Raw genomic sequence first — 8,495 nt, 5'->3', positions numbered from 1 at the left:
TCATCTGCAAGTTCCTTATGCAGCCACACTGGTTTATTTAGTTGCTTGCCTCCCACTTTACTTTCTTGATGGAATTGTCTGTCTTTGTGCCTTCAATATTTCACCTTTAAGAAACTTCCATCCATCTTGAACTCCTTCTCTTTGCGTATTTCTGACCGTGGGATCTCAACCAGTAGTTCCTTAAGCTTTCTGAAGTTGGCATTCTTAAAGCCCAGAGTGCATCTCCGGCTACATTCAGCTTTCCCTTGCCTCTGTATCTTGAAATCCATAAGGACACAATCACTTTCTCCCGTTTCCCAGTACCTCCACTTCATCAATCAATTCTTCCTTGTTGGTGAGGACTAGGTCCCAGTTTGGTCCCGTGTTGCTTCTTCCGCCTTCTGGCAAAGGAAATAGGCATAATTAAATAGGCAATGTAAAAGAAGTATTTTCTAATCAAGTATGGTTTCTTGATACACCTGGTGATGTACTTTGCTTGGTGGGATAGTAGGGGGAAATGGAAAAGAAGTTTATGGAGTTGGAAACAAAGCAACATCCAGTACCGAATTTCTTCTACGCCCCAACAACAAACCTGTTCCAGGCACATCTGAAATCAACTAGACATCTCCTTGTTTACAAATCTGAAATTACATAATTAGGTTTTGAGTTCAGAAACATTTGATTTTGAGTGGCTGCTTAAATTCCATTGCCTTCAATAGAGCTTAATTAAATGCTTGATTGATTTCTTCTAAAATTAAGCTGTCCTGAATAAGGGTTGCTTACACCGTTGGAACATGACGACAAGAGAGATTTTCCCCAGTCTAGTGCTTGCATTACATCACCCATCATCCCTGACCATTCACATTGCTAACTGGGGCTTTAATCGAAAATGTCTGGAGGGCACAACATTGGAGAATGATGTAGACATCTACATGCAGACTTTTAGAGGCCTTGTAATACAATATGTTTTTTAAACAAATGCACAAAAATGTAGACAATGAAATCTAAAATAAAATATTTATAGCAGAATATTTAAAAATGTGTTATAGATAAAATATCTGCACATTTAATGTCTACACTGGTGTCATTAACCTGTTGATCAGTGGGGACTCAAATATTTTCAGTGTTCTGCACATTATTAACCTCAGGGTGTTACATCTTTGTTTAATCCAAATACATAAAAAGCTCATAAAGTCCAATAAATAAAACTAGAAACCTCAATTTCCAATTATTCTTCAGCCTTTTGAAGCCATATTGGTCAGACATTCTGCAGTAAATGTTAAACAGTTGGCCTTCACACACCGTCCTTTCGGTTAACACTGGGCAGCTGCCTTTTATTGGAAAGGTTATTTGCATTTTAATATATCAGAATAAAATCATTTCAACTTACATCAAAACAGCTATTTTCCAAAGGTCTTTTCTTTGGAAAATAAATGCTCCTCTAATAAAATGTATTAAGAGAAAATTTCAACATTAACTTTGCTTTCATTCTGAACAAACTTTGATAGAGAAATATATTGTTAAATTAATGGGATTTTGGATTTCCTTCTGGAAAGCAAGCTAACTGTTCATATGTATGTGTATTCCTTATGTGGAAGAGGTAGTGAAAGACGTGTAGTGAATGTTTGGTTGCTCCTCATTAAAGCGTTTTGATAGATCTATCCTCCATTAATTTGTGTAACCTAGAACACAATTATTCATCTCATCATATGAAAATTGAGTCAGCAGGCCTTGTCTGGCTATAGCATAGTTTCTCAAATTGCGGAAAGTGCCCTAAAGGTAGTTGACAATTGTGGGGTATAAGACATGTTGGAATCACACACTCTAACCAAGACTTAGCTTACATTTCTCATTATTATTATTATCTGACAAATATTTGAAAATGTTCATCTTGGAGCTCCTCCTGAACAGTTGGATAATTTAATTCCTTCCCTGGAGAATATTTCATGAAATAGCCACTCCTGTTTCTCCATCCATGAATGTTGGATGCATCTGTGGGTTCAGTTTTAATATTGTTTATTATTTTAAGATTGTTAAAGGAAGCAGTGGACTAAGGTCCCTGTGTCTTCTAGTTCTCCTTAGTGTCCCGCTCGTTGAGAACATGAGGCTCATAGGAGAAGCAGAAACCTGTGTAGGCAAGGCAAGGCAAAGCAAAGCAAAGCAGAGAGCAAACAAGAACAGGACCATGGACAGCTCCAGTGCTGCCTTGCTAACTGAAGCACCTTTTCCCTAAGTCATCTGCTGGAAGGTTACCTCTGTAGGGAACTATAGCCAAGTGAGGAATGTGGTAGAGAAGATGATTGGTATCAAAAGCCTTGGTGAGATCAATAAGAAGGAGAAAGATTACACTCTTCTAGCCCCTTTCTTGATAGTGGTCATCAATCAGGGTGACCAAGGCCAGTTCTGCCCCATAACTGCACCTGAATCCATACTGGAATGGGTCCAAATAATCAGTATTGTCCAAGAGTGATGGTATCTTCCCTGACCATTGGCAAAACTAGCTGGAGTCCAAGAGAATCTGGAGGGGCAGATTGTGAAATTGCCTATTATAGGAAAGCAAGTAATTTAATACTTTACAACGTCATACTTTGTAATTCAGCTGAAACAGCAAGTATGAATTTGTTGACTCTGCCTATAGGAACTCTACTGCTTTTACTGTTTTGAAAGCAGTGAAATGGAAACAATTTTAATAATGCCAAAGTCAACATGAAAACCTAAAGCATTATCATCACTGAATCATAATGCAGGTAGGTAATTTTGCTTTACTTTTGTTTGATATTTACACTGTACTGTCCAACCAATTTAAAAGTGTGCTGAAGGTGGACCATAAGTGTCATCAGCCCTGATCCAGGCAGCATGAGGTCAATGAGATTGCATTATATTTGTAGGCTGTGAACTATTGGCTAATATATCCTCTATCATTGTGATGAATCTAGTTGCTTTCCACTGGCCCTTATGAATTTCCTTCCTGTACCACCTGCACATATGGTACCATAACTTTTATGGGCTATTTATTCCACATAAAACCATTTTCCCTTGTGGGCAGCAATTTTGGGGCCATGTGTCAGTGGTGGACACACCCAGAGGCAAAAGATGAGTGGGATCAGAGACAAAACTAGGCAGAGCAATGAGTGTGTCTCCTTTGTACAGTAGGCTACATATAACACACACACAGACACACACACCTCCACCCTCTACTCAAGGAAGTAGGAAGAATTTTCACAGTTCAATGACACATCCCAACTAGGAAAAAGCACTGAAGGAGAGCATATTGCTGGATTTATGAAGGACATGGTCTGGAGAATTCTTGAAGGCCGGATGAAGAAGCATCAAGGGCTATATTATGAATCTTCTTGCATTTGCTAGATGAGGAATTGGCTAATATTTAAAAAATACAGATTTATTGGATTTAGAAGGACATGATAATAGATTTGGATAGCATGCGTATTTATTGTATCAGAAGGCAAAAGTACATAAAAGTTTCCATATAATAAGAAATGTGATTTTTAAAGTGTGGGGAAAATATAAAGGCTTGTTAGAACAAAAAACACCATGTTGGCTTCCCCACTGGAAGCAATATCCTTGAAAAAATTAAATATGAATCCTGATTGGGCAACATACAGAGAACTGTTAGCAGAAAAGGATAACCAATTAAAATTGAAGAAATTTCAAGAAATAAGAGGGTTAAAATAAGAGGAAAGGTAACAATCTGGTTACAATATTTCCAGTTGAATGATACAGTATATTCAAAGAGGATAAAAAGGAAGGATTTAATTATGAAATTTCAAATTTCCAGAGAAAAATAATAGAAAATGACAATAAATTGTTATCAAAAATGTACAATATATTGTTGGAATGGGAAACTAAGGATGAAGAGGTCAAGTGTGTTATGACAAAGTGGGCAATAGATGTGGGAGATAATATGATGGTAGACTGGGAATGATTATGGAAGGATGATATAAAATTTACAGCGTGTACATTATTTAAAGGGAATTATATGAAAATGATGTATAGGTGGTATTTAACACCAGTTAAATTAGCAAAAATGTATAAAACAAGGGGAAATAAGTGTTGGAAATGTAAAGAAGTGGAAGGTATGTTTTATCACATGTGGTGCCAATGTAAGGTTATATATATAAAAAAGAAAAATGCTATATAACGAATTGGAAAAAAAAAATGTTTAAAATAACCTTTGTTAAACAACCAGAATCTTTCTTATTAGGAATTAGAGGAACTGATCTACCGAAAGAATACAAAACTCTGCTTGTGTATGCAACAACGGCTGTGCAAATATTGCTAGCCCAGCACTGGAAAGGAGAAGTCCCTACTAAAGAAGATTGGCAAATTAAACTAATGGAATATGCTGAAATGGCTAAATTAACTGGGAAACTTAGAAATCAAGACAATAACAAATATAAAAAAGAATGGGAAATGTTTATTGCATATATACAAAAGCAATGTAAGGAAGTTAATATATTAGCAGGAATTTTTAAAAAACAACAACAATACTTGAAATGTTATGGAGAATGTTTAAATAAGGAAGTAATTAGAGATAAAGATTTTTTGTTGACGTGCACAAATGAGAATAACACAAAGGAACCAGGGGAGGGAGTGGAGGGAAGTCAGGGGATTCGATGAATCCCAAAATATGGATTAATACTAAGAGTGAATATAGATGTTTTAATTGTTTTATTTTGTGTATTTCCCCCTTTTCTTCTTTCTCTCTCTTTTTCTTTTTCTTTTTCAATGTCATGATTGTTTATTGAGAAAATTGATAAAAAAGATTTATGTTTTTTTAAAAAAGAGAAACATCAACGGCCTGAAGTTTCCCCACTCCTGATTTATATAGTGAGAGAATTAAGACAAAATATCATTAAATTCATGCTCCCAGGCATAAAAGAACAGCCAACAAAGGTCTCTTTCCTGTGACTAATTCTTGGAACATCCTACTCAGCTTCACTAGCAGCTGGCTGATATTGTCAAATGTCACATAGATGGGCAGGTTGTCAGTGCATCTGGAACTGCAACGTGTGGGAGATGTAGCTGCCTTACATCTGACAACCATGCTTGTTTTACTTCCTTGCCCTATTTCAGATATCTGGCACCAGACAGGTTAGGGAGCAATTTAGACATCAATTATACTGAATCATCTCACAGAGATTGGAATCAGTGGTGCAAGTGGTTATCTTGAAAATGCTTCTGTAATAAGTGATAAATATGCAATCTGTTTTCTTACAGCCTAAAGAAGGCATTGCCTGCTGATTCTTTCAAGAACTCTGTTGACAATTCAAAAGTGTTCTATATGTGAAAATCACCTTTGTCTTTTTTTTTGAAAACATGTGTTTTAGTTAAGATACTTTCTTTTTTCCCGGGACAATTTAATTTGTTCATTTGCATGGGAAGGACCAAAGAGAAAATGTGCCAATAACTGTACTAGGAAGAATTTTTGAGAATACCAGGGGTAGAGGGCGACTAGGGGTTGGATTGCTATATTTATTATATAATATTAAGTATAGTATTAAATTAATATTTATTATATAATATTAAGTATAGTATTAAACGGGACGCGGGTGGCGCTGTGGATAAAACCTCAGCGCCTAGGACTTGCCGATCGTATGGTCGGCAGTTCGAATCCCCACGGCGGGGTGAGCTCCCGTCGTTCGGTCCCAGCTCCTGCCCACCTAGCAGTTCGAAAGCACCCCTAAGTGCAAGTAGATAAATAGGTACCGCTTTATAGCGGGAAGGTAAATGGTGTTTCCGTGTGCTGTGTTGGTGCTGGCTTGCCAGAGCAGCTTCGTCACACTGGCCACGTGACCCGGAAGTGTCTCCAGACAGCGCTGGCCCCTGGCCTCTTAAGCGAGATGGGTGCGCAACTCCAGAGTAGGTCACGACTGGCCCATACGGGCAGGGGTACCTTTACCTTTACCTTTTTATAGTATTAAATACTATATTTCATATATAGATATATATAGATGATGTCATTGAAAGTAGCCTTCCACTCCTCCCACTCCTCCCTTTTTAAACACAGTTTAAAAGAGTATTGACCGTATATACTTTCCATGATACTGTAGGGCACAGGAACGACAAAGTAAAGCACCAGGAGGGGGTTCTAAAGTGCCTGCTGTTGCCCACTGTTAATGCGCAGGAATGCCTGGAACAAAATTGACAAGTGATTAAATTACCAGAAGTAATGTTAACTCCAATGTGTGTGGAAGAAAATCTGAATTATTGCCTATTACTTTTTTCATCACTTTGTCTGAGACAAGATATCTCAAAGCACCTTACAAATCTATAGAAGGTAGAACAACCTGATAATCGAAACCAAATACTCTAGGGAAAATGCAATGAAACCAAATTCCTAAAAGTGCCAATCCAAGAATAACTGTAAAAAGAATTAATACTAACCAATCACAAAAGTAGGCAGAAAGCATACCATAGCATGGACAAATGAGATGCCTTAACCTGGCACCTAGAAGTTGGCAACCATTGTTTCAGGTGTGTTTCCCTAGGGAAATCAATCCACAAATGGGGGAACCACCACTGGGAAAGTTTATTTTCAGATTGCCACCCTCTGCAACCTCCCTCAGAGGAGGCACATGGAGAAGGGCCTCTGATGATAATCACCAGGTCCAGGAGGCTTTGGAGGGAAGACTGATTCGTCGGTAGTGTTTTGACTTCCTTCCACAGCATTCTCTTCCTGTGCCAGATTACCATGGAAACAATGCTAGCATTAGCATTATTTCCATGGTGAGCTGGCACAGGAAGATGAACATAGTGGAAGGAAGTCGGAACACAGCCAAGACATGAAAGACTCACTGGCCACTTGTAGCTGGCAAAACTTCTTTTAAACTTTTCATTTAAGGAAAGAAAAAACTAATCTAGGCCTCCTTGTCTTTAGGGTAAGATAAAGATGCCCCCCCCAAAAACACACACACACCCCTCTTAGAAATTATCTTGCCCTAAGAAAAACAAATAGAATGATTCTGTGAAAAGGGAGAGGGAACTTGGCTTTTGTCTCATTTGATGTTTCATTTCTTTTGCTAGTCTACTCTTTTCTGCGATGCCTGATTGATTTCTTGTTATTATTGCTATTGCCCCTGAACTATTAACTAGTCCCTTTTTAAACCACGGTATCATTTTGTGGTACTCTTATTATCTCTTCCAGTTGTATTGGAAGAGATTTGGGATGAGAAATTGATCTTTAGCTGTAAACTAATAAATCTCCCCAGGTATAGGTCAATATCATAATAATAGGATCGTTACCATCACATTTGGCTCACTGTCTGCTGTGGCAAAATTACGTAACTTATGTAATGGGAAGGGTTTGGATCAAGCAGTTCCAAGGCTTCCCTCAGTCTGCCTCTGAACCGCCCCCCCCCCCCTTCTTCTTCTACTGCCATCAGAAGGATATTGATGCTGGGTGAGCTTTCCACCACCAGGGGCAGATGTCCTTTTGCAGGTGAAGATAGAGCCCCTGAACTGCCCTTCCAGATTGCTTAGAATTGCTCCCTTAATTGCTGCCATTTGTTTTATCATGTAAAGTTGTTTTATGTCATATTTTCCCCCTGTTTCATTTCCTGAGTTTTGCTTTCAGTTCTTAAGAAGAAAATGTGTTCTGATCATTCGAATAAGTATCATGGGCATGTTTTCTCTGCAAAAGGACATATGTTGTGTCACTTTCAAATGCTATAATAGTTGTGTTTTTAATTCAAAGATAAAATGCATGAGTAGTGCACTAACAACATCAAATCACTTAAGAGGGGTTACATTAGTAAGCTGTCTATGCCCTACTGGAGTGGCTGTGGTGGGCACTCAACCAAATGCATTTGATGTCAAAGGCAAAGCACACCCTACTGTGCCTGATTGCTGTCATCATATCCTTCATACCTACCCTGCTGTTTATTCTAGAGTGACCAGTCTCATTTCAAACAAATTGGGCAGGGGCTTCTGTCACATTTCTCCTGATTCTGCTCTTTGTGATATCACTTGCATTTTCTCTGGCTATTCACCAAACATTTCCTTTTGCATTGCCTAAAACAGGTCAGCTGAACAGGTGGTCACAGTCTTGCTCTTAAAACAGGCCCTTTTTAGAAATTATGCCTGTTGTGACGTGGGGTTTGTGATTTCAGCTCTCCGGATATAACATGCTGGAGACAGTTCTCTAGTAACACTTCTTTATTAAAGCAACAAGACTGACGACTGGGGAGAGGAAAGCTACATTTATAGGGACAGGGAACTAGCAAGAAAGGATACATTTTGGAGGGAACAATATCAGGCAATCACAGTCCTGCCTTTTGGAGGGAACCAATAAGACAGAGGATCCAAATACAGCAGCTTAAATGAACCAATAGTAGCTGTACCCTCTGGAACCAAAAGGCTTTACCCTAATGCAAATACAGACAATAATAATACAGATATAAAATCCTTTGACTCAATACACAACAATGCCCATTTTTTCCTGTTTTGCTGTTCTGTAGCTCTGCCATGTTACAAAATCAAGGCAAATAGGAACCACT

At 38.3% G+C, this 8,495-nt stretch overlaps 1 long non-coding RNA gene across 1 annotated transcript; it reads right to left on the bottom strand.

The window, feature by feature from the left end:
- LOC308476206 lies at positions 1-6,630 on the bottom strand. The gene is made up of 2 exons (XR_013985795.1): positions 6,385-6,630; positions 1-380 (listed from the first exon to the last, which is right to left on the bottom strand). It is a non-coding gene; the product is annotated as an uncharacterized lncRNA (long non-coding RNA).
- Between the last annotated feature and the right edge of the window lie 1,865 nt (positions 6,631-8,495).

This window comes from Podarcis pityusensis (assembly GCF_964106645.2).
Source record: "Podarcis pityusensis genome assembly, chromosome: 4".
Lineage (NCBI taxonomy): Eukaryota > Metazoa > Chordata > Lepidosauria > Squamata > Lacertidae > Podarcis > Podarcis pityusensis.
This window is presented reverse-complemented; position numbering and strand designations above follow the sequence as displayed.